General features: G+C 38.1%; 1 long non-coding RNA gene across 2 annotated transcripts in view; it reads left to right on the top strand.

The window, feature by feature from the left end:
- LOC114139719 (uncharacterized) overlaps positions 1-16337 on the top strand; it is a 120418-nt gene extending 104081 nt beyond the window's left edge. For both annotated transcript variants that reach the window (XR_003594492.1, XR_003594493.1), the window contains exons 3-4: positions 3188-3313; positions 14521-16337. This is a non-coding gene — a long non-coding RNA (uncharacterized LOC114139719). The remainder of the gene's footprint in view (positions 1-3187; positions 3314-14520) is intronic.
- The last annotated feature ends 2181 nt before the right edge of the window (positions 16338-18518 follow it).

The raw sequence follows: 18518 nt of genomic DNA, 5'->3' as shown, positions 1-18518 counted from the left end.
CTCTCTGCCTTATATACACAAACACACTTATGGCTCCACATGCACACAAGCCTCCAACAGACAGGTGAAAGGCACCAAAAACTGCTTAAGCACATGATAAGCCCAGTTCCAATAAAGTCCAAGATCTGGACCGATGATAAAACATTTGAATTTGAAACTCCGATAAGAAACTGCTGAGTTATTTGGGGGAAAAAATTGTCCTCTAATTGCAACATTTACACCACCAATCAGAAGTTTACATACGCTCGACACTGACATGACTTCTGTTCAGTTTATTTAACTTATATAGCACTAATTCACAACAAATGTCCTAAGATAGTAACAAAGAAAAAATTAAATCAATTCAGTGTAGCACAGAAAGATTTAAAGTAAATTACATGTTTTCCGATTTGATTGAAGTTATCAAACAATGCAGTTGATTTAGTTTACAGTGGACTCTGGTATTCTCAGAGGTTAGGGACCAGAATCATCTATTAATAGCTGAAAGCCACAAACATTTGAGATTCCTTCTAAAAAATTTTGCGTTATGAAAAAAATCCCAGAATAGAAGAATTTTCTGCAAATAATTTGGAATGACATTTCACAGATAAATATGCAAATCGGTGGCTGTTTTTTTTTTTTTTTTTTTCAAAATGATAAAACAGTTTTGTAAAGATAGAAAACTGAATATCATAATTTTGACCGTCTGCCTTTTATTAATGTGTCAAAACTTTTTTTGTCTGTGTGTAATGGTTACACAAGTTAAACAGAGTACTTTTTTACTTTGTAAAAGAGTAAAAAACTGAATTGGGAGCTAAAGTTTGTATTTAGCAAATCTTTCCTCTACTCCACATTGATTTCAAAAATTACCTATTCAGATTTCAAATATATTACACACACCCAGACCAAAATGTGACTATAATTCACTCAGCAAGTTACAGAGAAACTACAAACTTTCATGGTCTACAACAACTTGGCATAGTTCTGGATGGGTATTTGACCTTTTGTTTATTCAGGAATGGTAGAACTCATTTAAACTGGCTGACGCTAGCACTTTCATGCATAGTTTACTCCACTTCAACATCATTAAAGATTATTCCAATAACTTAATGTTGGCCTGTTGAATCCATACAAAGTATCTGAGATCATTGTCTTGTTAGAAAACCTAACTGAGTTGCATTTTAATCACCTATCACAAACTGTGAACAGATATTGGTTAACATTAAAATAAAAACAACCAAAGAGCCAAAGTAGTTCAAACCAGTAATAAATGGAAGATAGTGAAACAATGGCATTGCCATTTTAAGTCACTATGGATCAAGTGGAAGATGACAGAAAGCTTGACTGAAACTCTACTTATTGTCCAGTGTGATGATGGTAACATCAGCTGAAGGTTTGTTAGATGATTGAAACTTTGGCTGTGTTTTCCAATAGAAGAATGATCCCAGAAACACATTAAATTTCGGAATGGACAAAGCAAGATGACAACAAGGTTGATCCACGCTGTGGATCAACCTTGTCAAGTCAAAGTTCTAGACAGTGGAGGGTCAACGTCAAACTGGTAAGGTTGCTTCTGGCCCAGCAGGTCTTGTGAAAGGTGTGCATACACACAGCAAATAGTATTTTCTAGAAAACACAGCATGTTTATTATGGTAAATAATTTAACTCAAATGTTCATGCACGAAAAAAATCCTGTGATGATTTAATACATACCAACCAAATTGCAGTTGAGTGAATGAGTGAAGCAACTAAGGTGAACAATTTTGCACTTTATGAGCCAATATTAAATCTTGACTTTCAAACATTACCATCAGCTTCAAATAAAACAGCAGTGCAGCATTAACTGCATACGTGAGGGAAGGTTATTACCATTTTTATTTGCCACCCAATAAAAATGTTCTAATGTCAAATTTGCTAATTATTCCTTTAAGGAAAAACTAATTTGCAGTAAAGGTTTTTCTTTTTGTAGTGAATACCAAACAGCACTGAACCAGTCTGGAAAAATGTTAGAATTCAAATCAGATTAAAAACTAGTTATTCTGTTTCTCTGGCTGTGGAAGTAATGTTTAAGCCACAAAGCAACATTGGAAGTCTCAGTTGAAGCTGCGGCTGGTTGACGTAGCCTATATTCATGATTGCTGCTTAAACCATGTCTTTAAAAGACCATTAGGGATGGCATTATTTAATGCTGAAGTATTTTTACATTCTACAGGCACATTTCTGTCCCCTATTTGAGCATTTTCTTCTTTTCAAAAAGATTTGTTGGTTTCTGTTTTCTGTTAAGACCCACAGATTTCATGTGTTGCTTTTTTATGATCTGAATTTCGCAGATTTGTTTTTACACCCATTACCTCGGAAGTTGACATGCAAATTGGACATGGTTACTGAAGACAGACGTTTCTTCATCCATTATGTCAAGTCTTCAGCTGAACACTAAGCAAATCTGAGAGAGATGTTGCTTTGTTAATTACCTGGTGATGTCTTATTTCTTATTTAAATCTCAAGAAATAGGCTTGCACATACAGTATTTGTTTTTGACCAAATTTTGACCAAACAGCATCTCTGAAATAGCAGCAAGCATCTTTCCAACCAGATAAAAAGGGGTGTATTTTAAAACCCATATATTTGATGCTGTGGAGCTAATCTAAGCACAAAAAAAAAAATCTATGCAAGGATAGCTTGTTTACCATCATTCACAAGGTAATTCCAAGTATCTATTCAGATTTTAGAAAGGTATCTAAAATTATTTTTTAAGCAACACATTAAAAGTAGTAGAATAAAATGTCAAACATCACATGAATAGAAAAAGTAAAATCCAAATTAGTCTGGCAACATATGTAATTTTGAAATGGAAAAGTTGTAGGAACATAGTTACATTAAGGTTGGGTTCGTGAAGAGAAGTGCTTTTTCGTCCCCCTCCTCTCTCTAATTGAAAGAGGGCATGCTGGCATCTCTGAAACCTTGAATTGGGGGGTTGAAGTTGGACGGTGGTGGTAGTGGTCTGGTGCAGTTTCTATTTTCGTCTCCTCTAAATCCATACTGCCCTTGTGCCTTTGACCCCGCCTCTTCCGTGAGCTGGGCATAAAATGTGTGTGTGCTTAAAGTGGGTCTTATGGAGCCTGAACAGAATGGAACCCCTCACATTGTCTCACCTCCTGCACCCCAACCCATCGCTGTCTCACCCCCGTTCTCCCCTTTTCCTCTCCAGGGACAAAGAATGCCCTGAATGCCTGGCGTCTCCTGCAGTGTCAAATAACCAAAGGACAGGTCGAGTGGTGCAACGCCAGAGGAAGAAGAGCAAGTTGAATGAGAGCAATACAGTGAGATCTAAATGGTAAACTGGACATTTTTCTTGCCTGGACTTATCCCGGTTACTTTAGTTTACTCCTAGAGTACAAAAATATGTCAAATTAATTTGCGCAACTTAAAACTCCCAGTGTGTGCAGAAAGCATTTTGGGGGAAAATGTAATATTTTACTCTGTTATTAAATTTTCATTCGAAAGCTGAATATTTCACTTATTTTTTTCCCCCTTTCCGAGTACTGTTGATTCATGTAGAAGAATCATCTTAAACAATATTCAGCAAAAGTGGAGAGGGTTTAAACAAAGTATTTTTTTCCAAAAAAAAGTTGTGTACTCCCGAAGAAGACACTTTAGCTTGATGAAGATCAAGACTGAACTTTCAGCCAACATGAAAAAGACAATGTGTGGGAAAAACCAATACTCCACGACTTGAATAAAATCAACCAAGCTGAACACAAGGAAGTGGCAGTGTCATGGTGTGGGGATGCTATTTCTTAGCAGGAGCAGTGAAGCTGGTCAGAGTTGAGAAAGTGGATGGAGCAAAGCACAAGACAATCTATTACAGACCAAGACTTGAAACTGAGATCATATCCATAAAAATACAGGAAGAGCTGAAATAACGTCAATGAGATCAATACATGGCTATTCAAGAGGGTCTTGTTAAATTCTTGACCTAAACCTACAAAATAATAATAATTAAAAGTAATAATACTGTGGCAAGACTTGAAAACTGATGTTGACACATGCTTTTCAATCTCACTGAGTTTGAGCTTTTATGCAAAAATAATGGGCAGAAATGTCAAAATAATGGGCAAAGCTGGTAGAAAAGACTTTTAGCTGCAATAAGAACGATGCAGCTTTACAAAGCATCCAACCTGAAAGGACAAAAGAAACATTTTATGTGTAAAACATTTATCTGTAACCTTGTGGTGGCTGATAACATAATATTATCTTTTAAAATAGAAATAAAAAGTTTGTGGTTGTAATTTTGTCAAAATGTAAAACATTCCCTGTGATTAGTTGGTCGACAATCTCAAACTTCTTGACATTAATAATTCACAATCCTAGTATGTCTCCAACATACCTAAAATCAATGAAAAATCACATATTGAGATGTTTATATGTAGTAAAAGCTAAGGCTTTGCACATTTAAAATCATCTGGAAGGTGTTTAGATTATATTGACCACAGAGGCAGCAAGTGATCACACATGTTTGAACATTTCTTGAAGTTCTTGTTATCATCTCATTTGTTTGAGGGGGACAATGTTCATTCGGCCAGGAAGTGTTCATATTCGTTTCTTTATATGTTGAACTTCAGCACAATGTTCAGAGTGTTGATGTGACAGAGGACAGAGTGAGATGGAAGCAGAAGATAGTTTGTGTGAATACCCTAAAAGGAAACAGCCGATTGAAGATAACGAGGTTAGGAACAATCGTCTGATGGTAATCATCAGACAATTGTACATTTTAATTTTAAAATTTACAATCGGTTTTTCCAGTATTTCCCTCCCATGTAAACCGAATGCTGAAGGACGTCTTTCCTCAGAGGAAAAATCCAATTTCTTTTTGAGCTTCTGAAAGTAATAACCACCTCCTTCTCAGTGGAGACAGATTTATTTTTGTAGCACTTCTGCACGCATTAGAAAACACGTTTGGTAATATTTTTACCTCATGATGATAATTTTAATGGAATTGAGTAATCTTTCGGTTTGATTGATAATGGGAACAGATTGTTCTCCTTCTAAATACCATGCAGCATTATGAGCTCCAATAACTCATGGGAAACTGTTTTGTTTCCTGCATCTGAAAGCTCTTAATTGTTTACTGGCAACACTCAAACACATATTTCACTCGTCACAACAAATATTTGCCAAAGCAGTCTTTTGAAACTACAAGTGTGGTTTTAAAATTGTCCCGTGAGGTTTAAAGTCTACATCTACAAACACACTTATGCCCTTTTCTCCTTCTCTCACATGTTATAACTTAGACATGCTGCATCCCTATCATGCAGGGAGTGTAATTGGTGGCTGTACTAATTGCTGCAGCACTCCAGAGCAACAAGAACAACATGGCCTCCCGACCACATGAAATTGTCCTATTTTACCATCAGCTTGTAGAAGAATCCGTCAAGCTGCCATGCTAACCTCATCCTCTCTCCTCCAAAGGTCAAATTGTTTTCAAACCATAAATTTACAGGCTGCTGCTCTGGAAAACACAACCCAGATTGAATTATTTGTCTTTATCTGGTTGGTGTTATTGGGTCGGAATAACTTCAATTGAGCTGCTCAGTGATTTGATGTAGAACCTAACCTTCAATTACCAATAAAAGAAAGATACACAATTTGTATAGTTCTGGGACATTTTAATGCCAGTGATGGAAAAAATAATATAATCCTTTCAAACATGCTACACATGTTTGGTATTTCTCCAACTCTCCTGTCAAACTTAAGCATATTGTGTCAGGGTTGCAGATTCTGGGATGGAGCTCTTTGTCATCTTAGCAGTGGGTGATCTGACCTGGGGTTGAATATTTTGGAGCATCCAATCACTGGAAGATTGTCAGCTGTCTTTAAAGTTGTCCCACCTGTGAATAATCTTTCTTAAGCCTTGATCACACAAACCCTTGTCTTTGTAAAAATATACTGCTCAAAAGAATAAAGGGAACACTTTAAGTGTTAAACACCTGTTTAAGTGTTCCCTTTATTTTTTTGAGCAGTGTATATATCCGCCACATCGTTTAAAAAACAAAATTGTACACACAAGATCGGTTTAAGAAAAGTGTTCATCCACACAAATCCACTTAACTAAGCCACAGAGTTGTTTTAAACTTGCCAAACCCATAGGGCAAAGCTGAAACCTATGTAAGCCAATCACAATCACTAAACAACCACAACTTCCTGTTAAGAATGAAACAGGGCGCCACAAGGTTAATTTGAGTGGGACAGACGGAGAGATTGAACTACTGTTAAGTACCGTGTTAGGAAATAAAGTTAATAAGACACAAGACAATGTTGATTAGGAATTGTGTCAAAGCAAGTTTGAGCTTGCCAAAGCAAATTCCATATTGGGAGCGATAGTTTGTGTAAAACAGCTGACCTCCAAATGCTCTTTCTCCTTTGCAACTCAATATATTGGAGCAGCAGGGTTGGGCTTGTGCAAAAAAACAAGCAAAAAGTGTCTGAACCAATGTAAAAATCAACACCTCTCTAAAAGCTGTATTTTTTCTCCACTACATGGCCAAACAATAATCGTCACAAATATAATGTCAGCGCTGCATTATTTGTTGTAGTCTTTAATACGATTAAATTTCCGGTTTCCAATGTACACATGTAAACACAAATAAGGATAATTCTCAAATGTTCAGAGTTTTTATTAATAATAATTTTTTGTGATATTAAACAGATTTGCCAAATCGCATAAAAATCTGTTCGATTTCCCAGATATCCAGCTATGTGTGTACCAGGCTGTAATCCAGAATAATGGACAGCAATTCATGGGCAGCAGGAGTTGCTTCTCTGTGGTCATTGTTAATGTCGTCCCATCTTGTGTTGACATAACCCTGCAAGCTTCACTCTAGCAAACTTCCTGAAATTTATCATTGTGAATAAATCAATCAATTTACTACATTTTTATTAAATCAGTTTGGGTTTTTTTCTTGACTCCACTAACATGGAAACCTTTTCTCTGACTGTAAGATGCAATTTAATTGCAGGAAAACATTTGTTATCTTCAGCATAAATATTACTTTGCTAAAACTATGTATCTATTCAACTATTAAAAAGGACATCAAAATCAAAACATTTATTAAATGAAATGAAAACAAAAATCCGGTGCAGATACAGTTGTGTTATATTTAATTAGCAACCTGAGTTCAACTCTCCTTGTGAAAGCTAAAGTTATGTTTTAATGGCTAAGCTTTAGAGAAAGAATGTAACTTCAAGACCAGCAGGTGGCAGTGTGAAGGCTCCAGTGCCGTTTTGGTGCCATTTGGCGGGGCACCACCAACAGTGGCTTATACCAGCAGAGACAGGATGAAAGTTTGGCTTAGTACTGATCTCTGGTAAGATATACAGCTGCTCTGCAAATGGGCTGTTCTGCAGCTACAAACTACAGTTACTTTGCTGTAGCACAAGGCTGCAAGCTTTCCGGGAGGGGGAGGGGGATTCTTGTTTTTTTTGGGGGGGGAGGGGGGGTTGTCTTCAAGTTGACAAAATTTCTGTCATCTGCTGATCAAAATCAATGTGGGATTGTGATATGTAAGAAGCCTGGTTCAGTTCCAATTGGGTTTGGAAGACTTCAGGGCAAACACACTCCAACTCTTATTAGATATAGCGGAGGAAAATCAGATGGAGCTCATTCCTAACCAAAACAAGAGAAAAAAGTGACAGAGTTGTTGCAAATGTACAATAATTGCCAACAGTAGGAAGTTTTTTTGAAACAGTGAAGTAAAATGCAGAGAGGAGCAGAATGACAGTCATGTGGATTCACCAGACACATGGTGTTTGTGTTGTGAAATAATCAGAAGTGTTTTTCCCCTCTCCTCCTGCTGACATGAGATATGATCTGCAGGATGAAGAAAGAAAGTGAAGGGAATGCTAGAGAGCCAGAAATTAAATGTGCACATGTGCATGCACCCAAACAGCCCCAAGTTAGAAGGTTTTGTGCATTTCTTCCACCTGGAACAGGACTCCTTAAAAAGAAAAGCCTGAAAATCTAAATAAAATCTTGGGTCTTGAGCTCCACGGCCACCCTATCAAATACACAGAGTAGTTAAATCAAATGACTGGAAAGTGCACTCTGAACTCAGCCTTGGGCTAAGGTCGCATTCAAGCGGAAATGTAAAAGTTCCTGGCCCCCAACAGGGCCCCCTGTTCAGAGCTGTCCCTATAAAGAGACTTATAGCTGGTTACAGGGCTTGGAAGGGAGCCCATAGATGGTCCAACAAGCCTCGACCGGCATTATTTCCTGTCTGCCTCTTTGTTTGGCGAAGCCTTTTATTTTGGCATGGTTCCTATTGCAGCACTCGACATCCAATTCACAAAACAACCCACCCTTCCTCTGCTCATCCCTTCAAGCCATGAGCATAAATTGCTCTTGTAATGTAGTTGTGAGCCACAGTCCCCAGGTTGCTGGCCTTCAAATTTTCTGAAACAAATTAGTCAAGGCTGGCATGCCTTCTTTAGTTTATAACTTCTTATATGAAGCACCAAATTTTGAAAAACTGCTACTTTAGCCACTTACTGCCTGGAGTTATTTACAATGTTTACAATGTCTATTCACATTGTGGATGTTTTCTTAAACACTTCCAGGCTTTAGTGAAATACTTACTCCATATTGGCGGTGTGATAGTTGCAAGTTAATTCTCAACAACAGTCTACAACAGGTTAATGGTTTATTCCTTAATTTACATGTATGTGTATTTTTCAGAATGCAGTGGACGCCTGGTATTCACAGGGGATTAGGAACCATAACCTTTCAAAAACAGCTAAATTCTGCAAATACTTGAGCTTCTTTAGAAAATATTTTTGAACTGCTTATTTTAATAGATCAAACACCAAATATACCTGAACTTAAACATGTCACCACCCTAAACATGTAATAGGTCCATGGCATTTATGGACCTATTACACAAAAGTCAAAAGGTCCATGAATGCCAGGAATAAACGCAATCCTTTTTAACCCTCCTGTTATGTTCGTTTCTGAGGTTCAGCAATAATGTTCGTGGGTCAATTTGATCCGGGGAGTGTTTAATCATGCAATAGTGTCAGAAACCAATAAAATTCTCCAAAACATTTTTGCATCTGATTGATAACTCCAATACTAACCATTTAGTATTAAATCAATATTTGTGCAATGACGTTTTTTTTATTTCTCAAAAGTAAAGGATCAATGACGACAACTTACTCATTTACTCATTTGGACATAAAAAAATTTAATTTACATTTTTTTTATGTCCACTGAAAAAAAACTAGACACAAAAAAACAATAATTTATTTGAAATTGATCTTTTGAATTTTCTTTATATTACATTTTGATCTTTTTTTTCAATGGGTGATCTTTATAATTGAACTTGAGACACATATACTGTTCTGGGTCAAATTGACCCGCTGATTAAAATCAAGTTAAATGAGTCATGCAGAGAGTATTTATGTTTTGCCCACTTCTGCTGAGTGTCCACTCAGAGTGGGTGGAATTTGCCCACAGGAACAGTAAATGTTCCCGTCAAAAGTTGTATGAACACCTGCTTTCTCGCAGTTTCCTAGTGAAGTAAAGAAAATAGTGAGAAAGTGGGTTCGTGGGCATGCACATGCACTTGTAGGGGTGTTTGCGTGTGTGTGGTGAAATATGGTTCATAGCTGCAAGGAAAGATATAGAATTGGACTTTTTTTTTTTTCTTTTTTACTTTTCAACTTGACTGTCGGGTCAAATTGACCCAAACAGTATCTATGTAAACAGTAGACGCAGGGGTGTTGCAAACGTGTAAAATGAATACATTTTCAATTTATATGTAGAGTGTACCTCTGCGACAGACTGGCGACCTGTCCAGGGTGTACCCCGCCTCTCGCCCGGAACGTAGCTGGAGATGGGCACCAGCAACCCTCCCGACCCCATTAGGGACAAGGGTGAACAGAAAATGGATGGATGGATGGATGGATGGAGTGTACCTATTAAGACAAATAGAAAATGTTTCATGGAAAAACAATACTTCCAACAATTGTTTTTTTTTTTAATTTTAACTTTAAAATGGATCAATTTGACCCGCAACATAACAGGAAGGTTAATTTAAGAACACAAGTAATGCTCACTATTGCTTTTCACATATTTAAAATAAAAATCTTTATTGTCACAATAGAATGAGCAAAGTGTCAGAGATAAGAGATTTGACCAGAAACACATTTTATAGTAAATATAAAGTTTTTAAAAATCTGACCACAACTTTCAGAAAAAGTTGCTGCAAAATATTCTATTTTAAGCCATAACAATCACAAAAAAAAACATTGCATCATCCTGAAGGGATTTATTTTTGCATATTAAAATAGCAGCTTAACATAAAATACTGGCATGGATTAACTAATCATTCTCTAGCTAACATAAAAACATTATGAATAAATCATAATACTCAGATTATGATTTATTCACAATCTGAGTATTATGAATAAATCATAATTTATTTACTCATAATCTGAGTATTTCTGCAGATAAAATGGCCAGTAAGTTTATTTCTATGCTCATTCATCACCCACCCTCTTATATTCTCATCTACATTTCTAAGTGCCACTTTGTTACCTGAACCAGATGCCATCTGATGTGTCTTTAATTCAGTCAGGCAATGTGTGGAATATTCTGAGCTCCATGTTTAAGAATGCAAATCTGCACCAACACTGCAAGGGATCCGGACCCACAACACTGCTTAAGCTCTCTGGACCGGATAAACACACATACAAAAAAAAACAACTTTCAGGGTCAAATTTTAAAGGCTTTAAGGGATATGTCAATCACGTTTATAGCCATAACGTTTTATTTCACCCAATCCCCAGAAGTTGGTGTAAAAGAATAAAATTTCCTGGTTATTCGTTTCTATTTATAAATGAGCTGCACAAGCAAAGTTCTTTATTCTTTTATTGTAGGTGTAATTCATAAGTGTTCCAACAGTTAATAGTTTCCTTACCTCTCTTGAACAGCTTGAAGAGAATTGGAGCTCCTAATTAAATTTGAGCCAAATTTATTGTTACCCGATAAAATTACCAGATAAATTACCCTCAAAAAGGTCCTGTAAACAATTCTATTTGGTCTTTATTTTCCCCTCATGTGCCTTTCTGAGCAGAAATGACTCTTAGAAGTCAGATTGAGTCATTTGGAGTAAATGAGCCACGGGGCTGAAACAGGTTGGCATGGTTCGACATGTCAGTCACAGTCCACAAGTAGAGCACAGTAGCACCTTTCCATGTTGCCCGGCCGCCTGTCAGCAGCTGCATTAAGCCATTACACAAGTGTGGAAACCGCCCCCGTGGCTGGCCTGCAGCAGCACACACATCCGCTCAGGGATACATACCATAATTATCCCCCCACTTCATAGTCATCTCCCCTGGCAACTGCAATCATACAGCCGAAATAGCTTGGGCTAATTCATTACTTCAGTGGAGGGAAGTTGGCTGCCTGTAATGACACCAATTGCCCTGACCTAAACAGCGGTAATAGGACCTCTCGGTACACTGGCGAGGAAATGGCTGCAATTGAGACTCTTCTACTTCCTAGCAACCAAAGCTTGGACCTGTAACCCGGAGGAGGAAATGCTTTGCATTACCTGTGCCCCGCAGCTTGAGACGCAGCCTAATGAAGGCAAAATTGCACAAATTAAGCTGACTTTAGTGGGAGGCAACAAACAGAAAAGTGGAAGCATGTGTGTCAAATGGGGTTTCTAGCTGATACACTAACGAGTAGATTAGAGCTAACCGGAATATGCTGGTCAGAAAAATCAGGAAAGACCAGAGGGGAAATAAACACGGGCTGCCTGGGGAGTCCCTGCTGGACAGACACACTGTGGGGAGGTGGAGAAAAAGGTGTTGATGATGTAAAAAAGGAGGGATATAAAAGTTAAATCTGCAGTATGTAACTTTTATAAAAACTATTTTTAACATGTTTTTTGAAACTGTCTATGTCATGACAGTATGTTATGGCAGATAATCTGTGAAACAAAAAACAGCTCCAGGAGGAGGGTCTTAGCGCTGTCTATTCCTGTAAAGTGCACACCACTCACAACCTCCTCCCTCTCTGCTAAGATACAGTTTCTATTGTGAATGCTAAGGCTAGTTAGCATAGATCCTCATGACAGCAGATAAAAGGTTCTCCTGCAACAGAGAGTTGTTTCTCCTCTATAAGCACATTTAGCAGCGCTTTCATGAGGTTGGCTGACAAGATGTACTTCTTCACTGCAATAGCATAGGGAGTAGGGCTGTATAATTATATCGATTCTACGATATTTATCGATTTTCCCCTCCTCGGAAGGTATCGATTTTTCATCCGCGAGTATTGATATGTTAAACCATAGGGGTCCATAGGCTTATACCATCTTATAAGACGTAGCAGCAAGACTCCGCCTCCCCCAGTCTCACTTTCAACTTGTGCTTAAAGTGCACATTATAAACTACACACCAGTTTTTAAATTGTGTTAATAGGCCACGTAAAACCGGAGTTATGCTAAAATAAGTAAACCATATTTTTTCGAATGTCAGAGAAATGTCAAAAACCGGCTTTTCCGGTTATGAGCTTCTAAACGTAAAAAACGAAACGCAACATTAGATTACGTCGTTTTCGGAAATTTTGCAAATCTTGAATAAATAACTAAATAACGATGGGCTGTATTTTGTTGCTAAGAAACGAAGTAAAATTGCGCAAGTAACCGTGAAAGAGAAGCGGAACGGAGTAGCGGCAAAAGCAGTGAGATTGCGAAATTAATGCAAAGTTTGTATATCGGAGCGACTAGTGGCATCCACTTCGTAATTTGTGCTTAGCTTAGTGGTTTCTGTTCTGAATATAAAGGATTACCTGAAGAATGAACACGCAGCATGCAGTGGCGCTCTGTTTCGAGCTGGAAGACGAAGAGGGGAAACCTGCAGCCGCGTTCTGGGCGCAGTGAGGATTGCCATGATGACGATGGCTGATCGATCATTCTTATTAGGAACTGACAAAGAGTATCAGAGACTGAGAGTGCGATGAGATCCTAGCAGTCTGAAAGGTAGCTACGCAGAGATCCAAGCAGGGGAATGGCGGCGCTGCGCAGCTGCAAGGACTCGATCACTACGGGGTGAGGCAGAGCCACTCCCCCCGCAGCTAGTAGTAAACAGCTTACAGCCATGGCTAACTCCGGGAGCCAAGGTAGAAAAGCCTTTTCCCTATAGTCCTAAATACTTTTTTTACTCCAAAACGCAGCCACAGTATGTCAAAAAAAAAAAACATATGTGCAATTATTTTCATACAGAGGCTGATAATCTCCCCACTCAGCTCCTGGATCACTTTGAGTTTTATGTCAAATCCACATGAATTAAATGACAGAGACTAATTTTCTCACTGCATCTTTGATTCATTTGATCCAGCTGTAGACTGTTGGACTCTGTCCAATCAGAGTCAGGTATTGTGTAGTTGGCGCTTTTAATCAGTTTTCAGTTAATTAAATCCAAGTCTATGGAACACAAAATGTCACTAAAATCACTCTGTCCTTCTAAAATCTTTCAGAAAAGTGCATCGAATCGTATTGAACTGTATTGTTTGCCAAATATCGTGATAGAATATATCATATTGTGAGATTATCGTATAACTACACCCCTAAAAGGGAGGAGCTCAATCTTTTCACAGATTATCTGTTTCATGCAATACTGTCACAACACAGTGATAGTTTTATCAAATATGTATATATATATATATATATATATATACATATATATATATACATATATATATATATATATATATACATATATAAAAGTGACATACTACAGCTTCAAGGGATTTTTAATTTGCAAAAATTATGTTGGGTCAAACAATATTAGATACTGTATATCCCATACCAGATGGTTTCTGCATAGAGTTGGACAATGCAAAGGGTGAAAGAAAGTTCATCCAAGCAAAGACAAGGGAATGTTTCCAAAAGTGTCAAGAAGGGACAAAGTGCTCTGAAGAAAGACTGACACAGGCCGAGAGCTCACATGGTCAGGGGGGAAAGCGTTGCATGAAGGACAAACACCGTCTTTATTTACAACACAAAGATGGAGCTACAATGGAAAATCTGTGTAGCAAAAATTAGCACACCCTAAAATTCAGTCGCCTGTTCTGCTACAATAACTTGTAATCAGTTTCTGTATAAAATCCTCCCAAGCGATTCATATTTATGCAAACTTTTCCTAACTATCCTCTTGTGAATGTCCAGAACAGCCTTTTTTAAAAAAACAAAACAGATCTCGTAGAGGGATGTAGTGTTATCAGGTTCTCCTGGCTAAACTCAAATACATTCATGATTCTGCTTTAGGAAAACAAAATATTGAACTTTAAAAATCAGTTTATGGGTTGTGTCAATTTAAAATATTTAACCAGTGTTAAACAGCTTCATACAAACACACCTACTAACCCCAGAATTACCTCAAACAACAGCAGAAAATACAGGTTGGCTCCATATTACTGGTGGATCACATCCCTGCTCTCCTATTGGTTGGCCCTTAATAAAAGCAGCTTTCTTTATACAGCTCATCTGTTGGAAAGGCTACCTGTGGGATGAGGTATGGATCCAGGCGCCCGATTGGTCCATAGATAACGCCATCTGGCCAATCTTCAGTCAGCGAGGATGAAGCCAAGAGCCCAACAGGGCCAGAGAGCCATTCCAGTGGTGGAGTGGTGGGCAGATGGGAGCCAGCAGAGTTCATCTTCCTGCTGTAGTCCAGGTGGAGGTCCTGGCAAACTGCTTCATGACACCCTGAGCACACAGACACAAGTTTGTCTATGTATGTTTAAAAACATCTTGTTCAGTAGTTTCACAATATTTTCTCAACAATTAAGTTCAAACTGTCCTGGAAATCTAACAGAATCACTTAAAATTACCTTAGAGCCCAGCTGGATTCCCATGGGCCCAAACATTCTCTGCGATGAAAGACGCCTGGAAAGAACCAGCATGAAGCAAAATGTCTGCAATCAATTTCTTGTCTGTTTTGAAATCGTCAACAGGTGTAACTAAACCAGAGATGCATCATTGGGGAAAAATGAAGAGCGAAAATCATCTCAGCTGTTGAAAGATAAAAACCACTGCTCTCAGTGGGAGTGCTCCCTGTGGCCTCAGAAACCCAATTACTGAGCTGTACGGGAGCATGATGGGCAGCCGGGAAGTTAATTTGTTTACATTTGAATTTGCAATGCGATTCCTGCTTGAGAGGTGTTTCTGTGTTCAAAGAAGTACTACTTCTGTCTGTAACGGTTTGATTCATCCATTAACCAGGAAAAACAAGCTGCCACTGCTTATGAAAAAAAATACTAAAATACATACTACATTCCTCGATGGAGGTTTTACATTTTACAAGCCTTTTCTTTTCACATCTATTCACTTCTTTTTCCTGCTGTTCTACATAGAAATCCCATGAAAACATAATCATTTTGATCGGTTTGAATACTTTTGTACAGCATTTTTATCATGACATTGAGTAAGTCCGTGTTTGTTGATTGTGTTTGAGGATTTTAGACAGAAATAAGCTTCAAACACTCACCAAATGTCAAAGGTCATTCTTGTGCAAAGGCTACTTGGTTATATGTTTATTTCCTTGAACTGTCTGTGTTGGTGTTGCCATTTCCTGTCCCCAACACCTGTGTGTAGTTTGTTAATCACCACAAATGCTTCGTATCTAGTCACTTCATCTCTAAATACTGTAGGTCTATTCTCTACTTGTAAGTCATTGAATGACCTAGCTAAAAGTGCTCATTGGCAACATGGGACAAGTGTTGACATGTCCAGCAGCAAACGTCTTCAGACGCTTTTTCTTTTTCTTCTTCTGAATAAGCGCGACCTACTGGAACAGAGTTTTGATCGGGATACAAAAATATATGCCAAATGCATTTGATAAAAAAAAATAACACAAAACAAACAACACACACTGTTTTGTTCTGCTGGTGATTGGCTCATGTGCAACAGGGTAACATATTTCCTACTTCAAGTACACAAATGATTGTTTCCATGGCAACCCATCTAAGTCCAACTGGACGTGCTTCCGACCAGGCGTCAAGGTGTTGGGCCTGCTGTGAAATTATAATACCGTGATAAGCCTGAAGCAGGAGAGGCGGTGTCCAATGACTACCATGGAGACTGCAACCATACTGGTAAAGCAGGGATCCACAGCCCCAGTCCAGCAGAGCTACCATTCTGCAACTTCTGGATGAATTCTTTCTCCATCTATGACGGCATATTTGGGCCATTGTAGACAGAAAAAAAAGTACCTTTCCACCAAAAAGTAAGAAATTCAGAGATTAATCTCAGAAATTTTCCAGAAAAAAAAAAAAAAATTCTGTTTCAAAAGTTGAACGCTTGCTAGAAAAAAAAATATTTTTAATCTCACAAATTTTCTAGAAAAACCCAGAAATTTCCAAAAGTAAATAAATATTGATTTTTAATTCTCAGAAATATTTGTGTTTTATTTTTTAAAGAAACATGTTTTTTTTAGGCCGAAATTTACTCCCTTTTTTTCTATCTACAATGGCCCTACTCCACCATCATACACAGCACACCTGACTTCCCTCATCAACTGTCATTCAGTTCTGCAGAGTCCTGGTAGCGAAACATTCAGATGATTCAGGTGTGTTGGATAAGGAAAGCATCTAGAAGTTGCAGGACAGTAGCTTTTGAAGACTGGACTTGGGCACCCTGGCTCTGTAGCAACATCTCCTGTTGCTTGGCTGTCAAGAGATATTGCATATTGCATCATGAGTGCACAATGAATTTTCAGCAAAGAAAATCAGTTGCAAAATATATTTTCTTTAAAAATAAAATTTTTATTTAGAGTTGCTTATAGTTAAATTGAGTTATCAACTCAATTTGGGTACAACTGGAAATTGAACCCATGTGAATTCTGTAATCTGAAAATACTGGGATGTGGACTATGTACCAAAATTGAACTAAATTAAGCATTGTGGGGAAAAGCTGAGCTCCTCCTTTTGTGTGCTCCATCTGCAGCAGGCCGTGTGTTTGGTGACGCTTTGAGAAGTGGGTCAGAGCAGCTGAGAAGCCCACCATCAGCCATTTCTGGCCGCTTCAAGTCATATCACACAAACAATGGCACTTCATGGGTAGGGGCTCGTCTTCCTTCCTGCCTGGCTTCCTGTCGATCGTTCTGCCTGAACTGGCAAACTCAATGTGTCCCCCCTCCACCACCCCTTAGCCCCCCATACCCACTCCCGCTCTCCACACCACCTCCTCCTACCCACTCCAGCAGTCCTCTCTTCTTCCTGAATCAAACAGCAAAGCTGGTAAAATGTGAGCAAAAGAGGGGGGCTGACAAAGTGACAGAAAAGAAATGATAAATGACACCAACACCACATCTGTGGAAGTGGAACATACCAGGTCAACAAGCAGGGGCTATTGTCATGTAGATGGAGGAGGCGTTGGGGTGTGAAAGTATTGAAAGTACTGTTTGGCACCTACAGTGCAGTAAACTTTTTACCCCGCCTTCACCTCCAGCTCCTTTCTGATGCAAGAGCCTTGGAAACAGATTGATAGTATCCGTGCATTTCCTCTGCATAGAGCGCGACCTTTACTTCATTAATGGCTGACTGTTGAACATCCAAGGCCACAATGCTCACAAAAGAAAGTAGGAAATCCTCCTGTGATGGATCACTTTTGATGAAAACATAGTATGAAGGGAATCTATTTAATTACTTGCACCTACAGTTTACATCCTCTCATCACGAGAATGAGTGTTATTTTATGGTTTATTTCAACTCTCCTTGCATTGGGACTGGTGAAATAATTTTTAAATGTAAGACAAGTGGACAAGACTAATGTTTTTGATGAGAGGTTTTATTGTTTGGAGGTTTTGGCTACAATGACCAGAAGTTTGTTTGGAAGATCGGGTGAGGATTTCCGATCTAAATACACTGTACCAACTGTTCAGCAAAGTGATGGTTGTATAATGCTGAGGGTCTACTTTGGTGCAAGTATTGTTGCATTGCTGAGAATGGATCTAAGTATGAAAAATGCCTTTCATGAAATTCAAATCAAGAATAGAGCAAAATATAAAAATCCTTTAGCAAATGGGAGCATGTAGATTCACATAAAAGTAGGACATATGAAAACAAAACAAAATATTAGAGAGTACAGCAAGGGCAATTGTACAACATGAGGAAAATACATGACTTTATAGTCATTAAAATAGCATTCTTTGTTTCAGAGAAATGTGGAACTGATATGATTTTGACAAATGTACATGTGCATGTGTATTTGTGCAGAAAAAATAACAACAGATTATTTACAATAAATGTAAAAACTCAGTAAAAACATTGTTTTTTGTAAACTTGGGAACAATTGTGTTCAAAGAGGAAAATAATCCAAAACCATTTTTTTAATCTATAAAATAGGATAATGTTGAATATCTGGAATGACCCTCATGGCAACCTAACTAAAGACTTTTGCACATTTCCTAAAAGTTGGGTCTGTGCAAGAAAACTGACTGATATGAATGAATCCCAGCAGGTCTGCCAAGAAAGGTTT

Source organism: Xiphophorus couchianus, chromosome 23 (assembly GCF_001444195.1).
Source record: "Xiphophorus couchianus chromosome 23, X_couchianus-1.0, whole genome shotgun sequence".
NCBI lineage: Eukaryota > Metazoa > Chordata > Actinopteri > Cyprinodontiformes > Poeciliidae > Xiphophorus > Xiphophorus couchianus.
The sequence above is the reverse complement of the archived record's forward strand: the minus strand, read 5'-3'. Positions and strand labels throughout refer to the sequence as shown.